This window comes from Mus pahari, chromosome 2 (genome assembly GCF_900095145.1).
Source record: "Mus pahari chromosome 2, PAHARI_EIJ_v1.1, whole genome shotgun sequence".
NCBI classification, from domain to species: domain Eukaryota; kingdom Metazoa; phylum Chordata; class Mammalia; order Rodentia; family Muridae; genus Mus; species Mus pahari.
In genome coordinates, this window is record NC_034591.1 from 101,308,680 (window position 1) to 101,315,485 (window position 6,806).

Consider the following 6,806-nt stretch of genomic DNA (forward strand, 5'->3'; position numbering starts at 1 on the left):
CTTCCCTTCTTCTTCTTCTTCTTCTTCTTCTTCTTCTTCTTCTTCTTCTTCTTCTTCTTCTTCTTCTTCTTCTTCTTCTTCTTCTTCTTCTCCCCCTCCCTATTTAAAGCTGCAGAGAAGTCTGAATCTAGATTGTCCTCCTTAGTCTGCTCTGTGAACTACTCTCAAGCACTTAAAGAATTTTAAAAATTTAAAACTTATCATTAAAATCTAAAACTTTACAAGTATGCCCCTCCCCCTCCATTAAAGGTAATCATCTATGTCAGGGCAGATGGCTCAGTACATAAAATGCTTGGCTTACAGGTGTGAAGACCTGAGTTCAGAGTTCCAGAACCCATATAAAAACTGGGTGCACACACATGTAGTCCCAGTGTATGGAGAGAGTGAGAGGGGAAGTGGAGACAGGCCCTGGTTGCCTGCTAGCCTGACTACTTGAATGAGTTTCTTATCAATGAAAGTCTTGTTTAAACAAAAGGTGGAGGATATACAACACACATCACACATACATACACACCACACCACACACACACACATACACACACACAATCATCTAGTTTTCCTGTTTTCTTTTCTACCTATTTTTCTTTTCTTTTTTCTCTTTACAGATGATGAGGAAGAAGTTGTTTTGTTTGTTTGTTTGTTTGTTTGAGACAGGGTTTCTCTGTGTAGCCCTGGCTGTCCTGGAACTCACTCTGTAGACCAGGCTGGCCCTGGACTCAGAAATCCGCCTGCCTCTGCCTCCCGGGTGTTGGGATTAAAGGCGTGCGCCACCACTCCCGGCAGGAAGAAGTTGTTTTAAAGTGTACTTTTTATGACTCTTGGGGTACACTGAAAGCAGCCAAGCCATCAGGATCTGGCTGTCATTGGGAAGGACAGCTTATTACAATCCAGAGAGGAGAAACCATACTGTACCGTGGAGCTGTGAAAGGGAGCTGATGAGGTCCCCAGGGCCAGTCATGAGGACAGGAAGCAGGGGACCCTAGACTAGAGTTTTCATTGTGGTTTCTGCAGGAAGGAATAGGTGAGGCAGGGCCGGCAGGCTCAGGACTAAACAGGCTGCTTTAAATCACACTGTTCCCAGTTACCCAGAAAATGGGTCTGGGGTAATTTGGATGGGCGTGGTCTAGACCACGAGATAGGATAGAGGTAAATAAGAGGCTAGAATAGAGGGTCCACAATGGCTGGTTTACAAACAGGAGGCCTGCTTGCAAGAGAGCTCTCGCCTCTCTAGGTGCTGCCCCTGGAAGAAACAGGGTGCCCAGGGTCAGCAGGAAGCAAGAGTCAAACACCAGAGCCAGAAAACAGAAAGGTATGATGGATTCCAAGAGTTCCACAAGACCCCAGATAACTCTGTGCATCCATGGTCACGTCTGCTTGGTTACTTCTGAGACTAAGAAAATACTGAAGCAAATGTTTTCATTGCAGTGGCTGGCGGGCGTTTTCTTCCCAGCTTGGATCCAGACACTTCATTAGCCTTTGTTTTTTAAACAACCACTTTTTATTTCATTATTCCCTTTTCAATTTTGTTTCTTTTATTTGATTATTTTTGGCTTTCATGCTCATTATTCTCCTTTTCTTCTTCCTTCTGGATGTTTTATTTTTAACTTCCTGAGCTGAATCCTCAGTCCATTTACTTAAAATATTCCTTGATTTCTAATCAACAAATTTAGGTCTAGACATGTCTGTCTAGGTGTAATGGTTGATCTCACCCCTTGCCATTCTCAGCACTAGAATATCTGTGTACTTATTATAATTTCCTTGCCGGCTCCTACGTTGTTTAGGGGTGAACCTGATTTTTCTTCTCCTTTTTTTTCTAAATACATGAGACAGTATTTTTAGGGCACAGGGTAATGGAACGATTTACTTTGTGTTGTACTAAATGGAAAGCCAGAACATGTGGTCTGTATCATGCTTGTACTTCTGTGACTTGAAGTTTATGTTAAATAACAGCGATCGTGGCTACTCGAAAGCAGTGTGTATTCTGTATTTAAAGATACAAAGTACTTTATGGTTCTATTTATCAAAGCTCCTATAATTTCATTGCTCTGGTATCTTGCAGTCTTAATTCTGGCTGGCTGCTTGCTCCTATCATTCAAGAGAGTCACCAGCTCTGACAGTTTCTCCAAAGCTTGGTCAATGACACATTTGTATCTGCCATATTAGCCGTGTACACTAGCATTGTTACTCCACTTGAAGGGGTGATTCTGTGCTCCATTCTATAGTAATTCACCAACATCCCCTTAGACAGCATTTGGCATGTGCATTTTTTAAAAACTTTATTTCTCCCTCGCAGATATTCCTTTTATAAATAGCTTATGGGTGAACTAATGTGGGAAAGGCATTATGGAATTCTGTCTTTGACTAAAGGATAACTTATCCATCACTATGAGTTTTGGTGTGTTGAACCCATTTCTTTGTGTTCTCTCTCTCTCTCTCTCTGTCTGTCTGTCTGTCTGTCTGTCTGTCTGTGTGTGTGTCTCTGTCTGTCTCTCTGTCTCATGTTATTTCATGTGTGAGTGTTTTGCGTACATGTATGTATGTGTAGTATGTGTTTGCATGGTGCTAGAGAAGGCCAGAAGAGGGTGCTAGAGCCCTTGTGAATGGAGTCACAGATGGTTGTGAGTTGCCAAGTGGGATCTGAACTTGGCTCACCTGGAAGAACAGGCATCCCTCCAGAGCTGAGCCCTTCCTCCAGCTCCTTCTTCGCTCTTTTTTCCTCCTCCATTCTTGCTTTCTGAGGAATTTTCTCCTCCACACTTAGAAGTTATGCATTTGGTTTCCATTCTCTTGGTAGGTAATCTGGTTGCAGAGCTTGTCCTGGGGTGTGTCTTCCCAAGTGCCTTCCCTGTCAGGATGCCTATATCTTGGGTCTTCTGAACTTCATGTACAAATTCTTTATGGACAAGGACAAGCAACATGATTCAAGACATGTGGCTAGGTGGGTGGGTACGCCTTTCATGTTCCACCTACCAGTAAGCAGGCTGAGTAGTGGGCATGGCTCCCTGGTGCTCTACTCTGTGTGTGTGTGTGTGTGTGTGTGTGTGTGTGTGCATATTATTTTGAATTTGGTGCTGGGAATCAAAACTCAGAGCCTTGGGTGTGCTAGGCAAAGTGCTATTTCCTGAGCCATCACCTAGGCCAGGGAGCCCAGTCTTGACCTAGCAGCCTCCTCTGTAGTAAATGCTCCCTGTTTTCAGTTCCCAGATAGTTTCCTTTCCATGTATTCATCTGTACACACTGTCCTGAATTTATTCTCTTTAATGTGGTTGTATGCATATATTCTAAGTCAATAAACAAAAAAATATCAACTCTAGATGTTGGTGGGGGAGGAGAAAGAAGATTCTGGAACATGCTCTTTCTGCCTCCTTGGCATGAAAGTCATGTTGTCCACATATCAACTTTCTTGAGCCAAGTGGCTGACATAAGCTGGAATAGCCAGGGTATGACAGGTTTGAGGCAGCCATCTTCCATGGGGAGGAGGGACCTTCTATCTTTCCAGGATCTCTAAAGGCCCTTTTTAGATCATCCTGAGACTTTCTGGATCCCTTGGGACTCTTGACATGGACCTGGCTATTCCACAGGTCCTAGCTTCCTGGGAACAGTGGCCTGGGTGCCCCAATGGCTTCTGAAACACAAGCATGCTTGAGGGTTAGTAAAGGCAACACACAATGCAATTGCAGGAACAAAGGGTGCTGACAGAGATGGATGGGGACAAGGAGAGAACCTTCCTGGGGCTGCTTTCCACTCTGCTCTGGACAACGAGTAAATGTGTCCTGATGTGGTGCTGTGCTGGCTCAGAATTGCTGGCTGTGAGGTCTTGGGACCTTGCAGACTTCATTCCTCTTGGCTCCCCATCCTTCCCCCCCCTTCCCTTTTGAATGGAGCAGATTGCTTGTTTCCACTCCCAGCAGTCTTTCTGCCTCTTACCCACAATGTACACACTAAATCCTGCACTATCCACTTGCATACCCTTGTCAGACAGATTCTGGGCTTCACTCCCTTTGTGTGTGTGAGAGTGCTCCGTGCTCCTGTGTGCCTGTCCCAAGGACAACCTCGGGTGACATTCCTCAGGAGCTGTCCACCTTGTCTTTTGAGACAGTGTTCTTACTGGCCTGAAGGTTCTCAGGTAGACAGCTGGCTGCACAGGGAGAACCAGGTATCAGCCTGTCTGCTTCTCCCTGGTGCTGGGATTATAAGTATACCCTGCCATACCTGGCACCTCACTTAAAAATGTGGATTCTTGCCAGGGCATGATGGCATGTGCCTTTAGTCCCAGCACTTGGTAGGCAGAGGCAAACAGATCTTTGAGAATTAAAGGCCAGCCTGATCTACACAGTGAGTTCTGGGACAACCGGGAAATTATAATAGAGGTACCTTGTCTCAATAAAACAAAACAACCCCATGTGGATTCTGGGGAATCAAACTCAGTCTTCACACGGGCAAGGCAAGTGCTTCACCATCTGAAAAGCACAATTTAAATCCCTTGGTCAAGTTCACGCATCAGACATGCCAGAGTTAAAAATCAGACCTAGAGTCATCTGATCTTTAAAAATATTTTATTACATCATTCATTCATTCATTCATTCATTCATTCATTCAAGGAGCACATCACTTGGTTTATTGTCACAGTTAGAGAACGACTCTCCTTCCATCTTCTGGGTCCCGGGGATTGAACTTGGGTCCTTAGGCTTGGCAGCAAGTGCCATTATCCTTGAGCATCTTGCTGGTCCATCAACTGATCTTGAAGGCTGGACTTTTTCCTCATAGTCTTCTGCCGACCAATAGCAACCCAAGTCAAATAGAAGGCAAGTACTTTCTTCCTGACTGAACTTTTGAGTTGCTAATGTTGCCAGGGGCAGGAGTGTCTGAGGAGACCCAGCTTCTCCCTCCCAGCAATGACCCAGCCCACCCAGAAGCTTCTGGAAGAAGCTCATTACGTTGTGCCAAAAGGTTGATGACAACGTTTCTGGAGCTTCTTGAGAGCTGTGGTGCTGGGAAGCTGAAAGGGAAAAGGTTAGGTGAAGTTTGTTGTCCATCACATTTGAGACAGGGTCTCTCGCTTGTTGGCTGCCATGCTTGCCAGCCTAGTTGGCTCTGAGCTATCAGAGGTTCTCCTGCCTCTGCCTTCCATCTCTCTGTAGGAGGGTTGGGATTACAGATGTGTATAAGCACATCTGGCTTCCAGGCCTTCAAGCTCATCTCCAACCCAGGGCATGTTTTATGTTATCCGCTTTCCCACAGGGCTCAGGGCCGCTTACAGGAGGTTCTTCTTACCCTCCTGCAGCTCAAACCATGCCAGGGAGTTATGTCCTGAGACCTCCTGTATCTTGTCCACAGTGTTTGGAAGGATTCTAACTATACACTGAGTGTCTGGGTTCCAGTGATCCCAGCCGATCCTCCAAGTTGCCCCGCTGCAAATACCTGGAGAAGGCCTGCAGATGGTTGGCCACTGGGGAAGAGGGAATCTGGCCTTTCTCAAGCCTAACTCCTCCTCCAAGAGGCATGGGTACTCCCAGCTCCCATCTGGGTCTGGGCTTCCTGGCCTCTGCTCTCTAAGCCTCAGATGGGCCAAATGAGCCCCCTGCTGTCTGCAAGCACTCTCTTGTCCAGAGGCAGGAAATCCTTATCTCCCTCAGGCCTGGTTCTTTCTGCTTAGCTCCACTTCTCTGAAACAAGATGGCATGATTGACAGAAACTGACATCCAGTCCTTTTCCTTGGGCGAAGGCCATAGTGAACATTCAGAGCTTATTTGTTTTGTTTTGTTTTTCTTCCAGCAGAGGAGTAGAGTCAGTCAGGATGGGATAAGTTATGCTGCAGTAACAAATCTCCGATCTCTGTGGCATAGAACAATGAAGACTTCTTTCTCCCCCACGCTCCGTGTCCACAGTGGACTGGCTGGAGGCCTGCTCACCATCATCTTTACGTGGGATCCAGGTGGATGGAGCAATCTCTTTGGAGCATGGTTGGCTGCTGTGGTGAGAGACCTTGTCACTGACAGTGAAATACTCCCATCTGGAGATGACACAGTCACGTGGAACAGAAGACACGCTCGGTAGAAGGCAGGACATAGACAAGTTAGGATATGTGGGCTAGCTAGGCAAGCACACATTTCTGAAAAGACAAGTGGCTGCTATTTGGACTGGGTGGTCAGAGGCTAATGGCACTTGGAGAGACTTGTTCCCCTGGTCCCACTCACTGGCTTTGGAGATGCCTCAGTTTCTGTATGAGTTCTGCTCATCACTAGATACATAGCTTTGAGAAAATTGCTTAGTTGTTCTCAGTCTCATTGTCTTCAATATACCCTTTAAAGTGCCACAGGTGGTTTGTGCCAAAGGTCTCAGCCACTGGCTCTGGGTCTACAGGGCATGCGTGTCCAAGTCCTGCCCTCGCTGGCAAAAAGGTGTCCTAGTAAGAATCATATAGGCAAATTGGTAGACAAAGTCCTGGCCCTACTTTAGCATTTTCTCTCTCTTTTCCCAAGCCCCACTTCCTCCAAGGGTCGCCATCTTCTTCCAGCCCCAGCTACAGTTGAGCTGGATAGCTCCAAGTTCAATCGACCTACCTCTATAGTCTTCTGCTAAGAACAGATGGCAAAATCACTCGGGACATATGCAACCCATATTCCTCTCTAGTCTCTGCCTCGGGAGTCTGAACCTCTTCGGCCTCCAGATTTGCCAGGCTCTAGACTCTTGCTACATAGAGTGGTCCCAGCCTTTATGGGTGGCCCTGGACACCAGATTTTATCCAGAGCTCCAGGGCTGCAGTGGGGAGGGCTCTGGGGAGTCCATGCCACAGAATGGAGGGA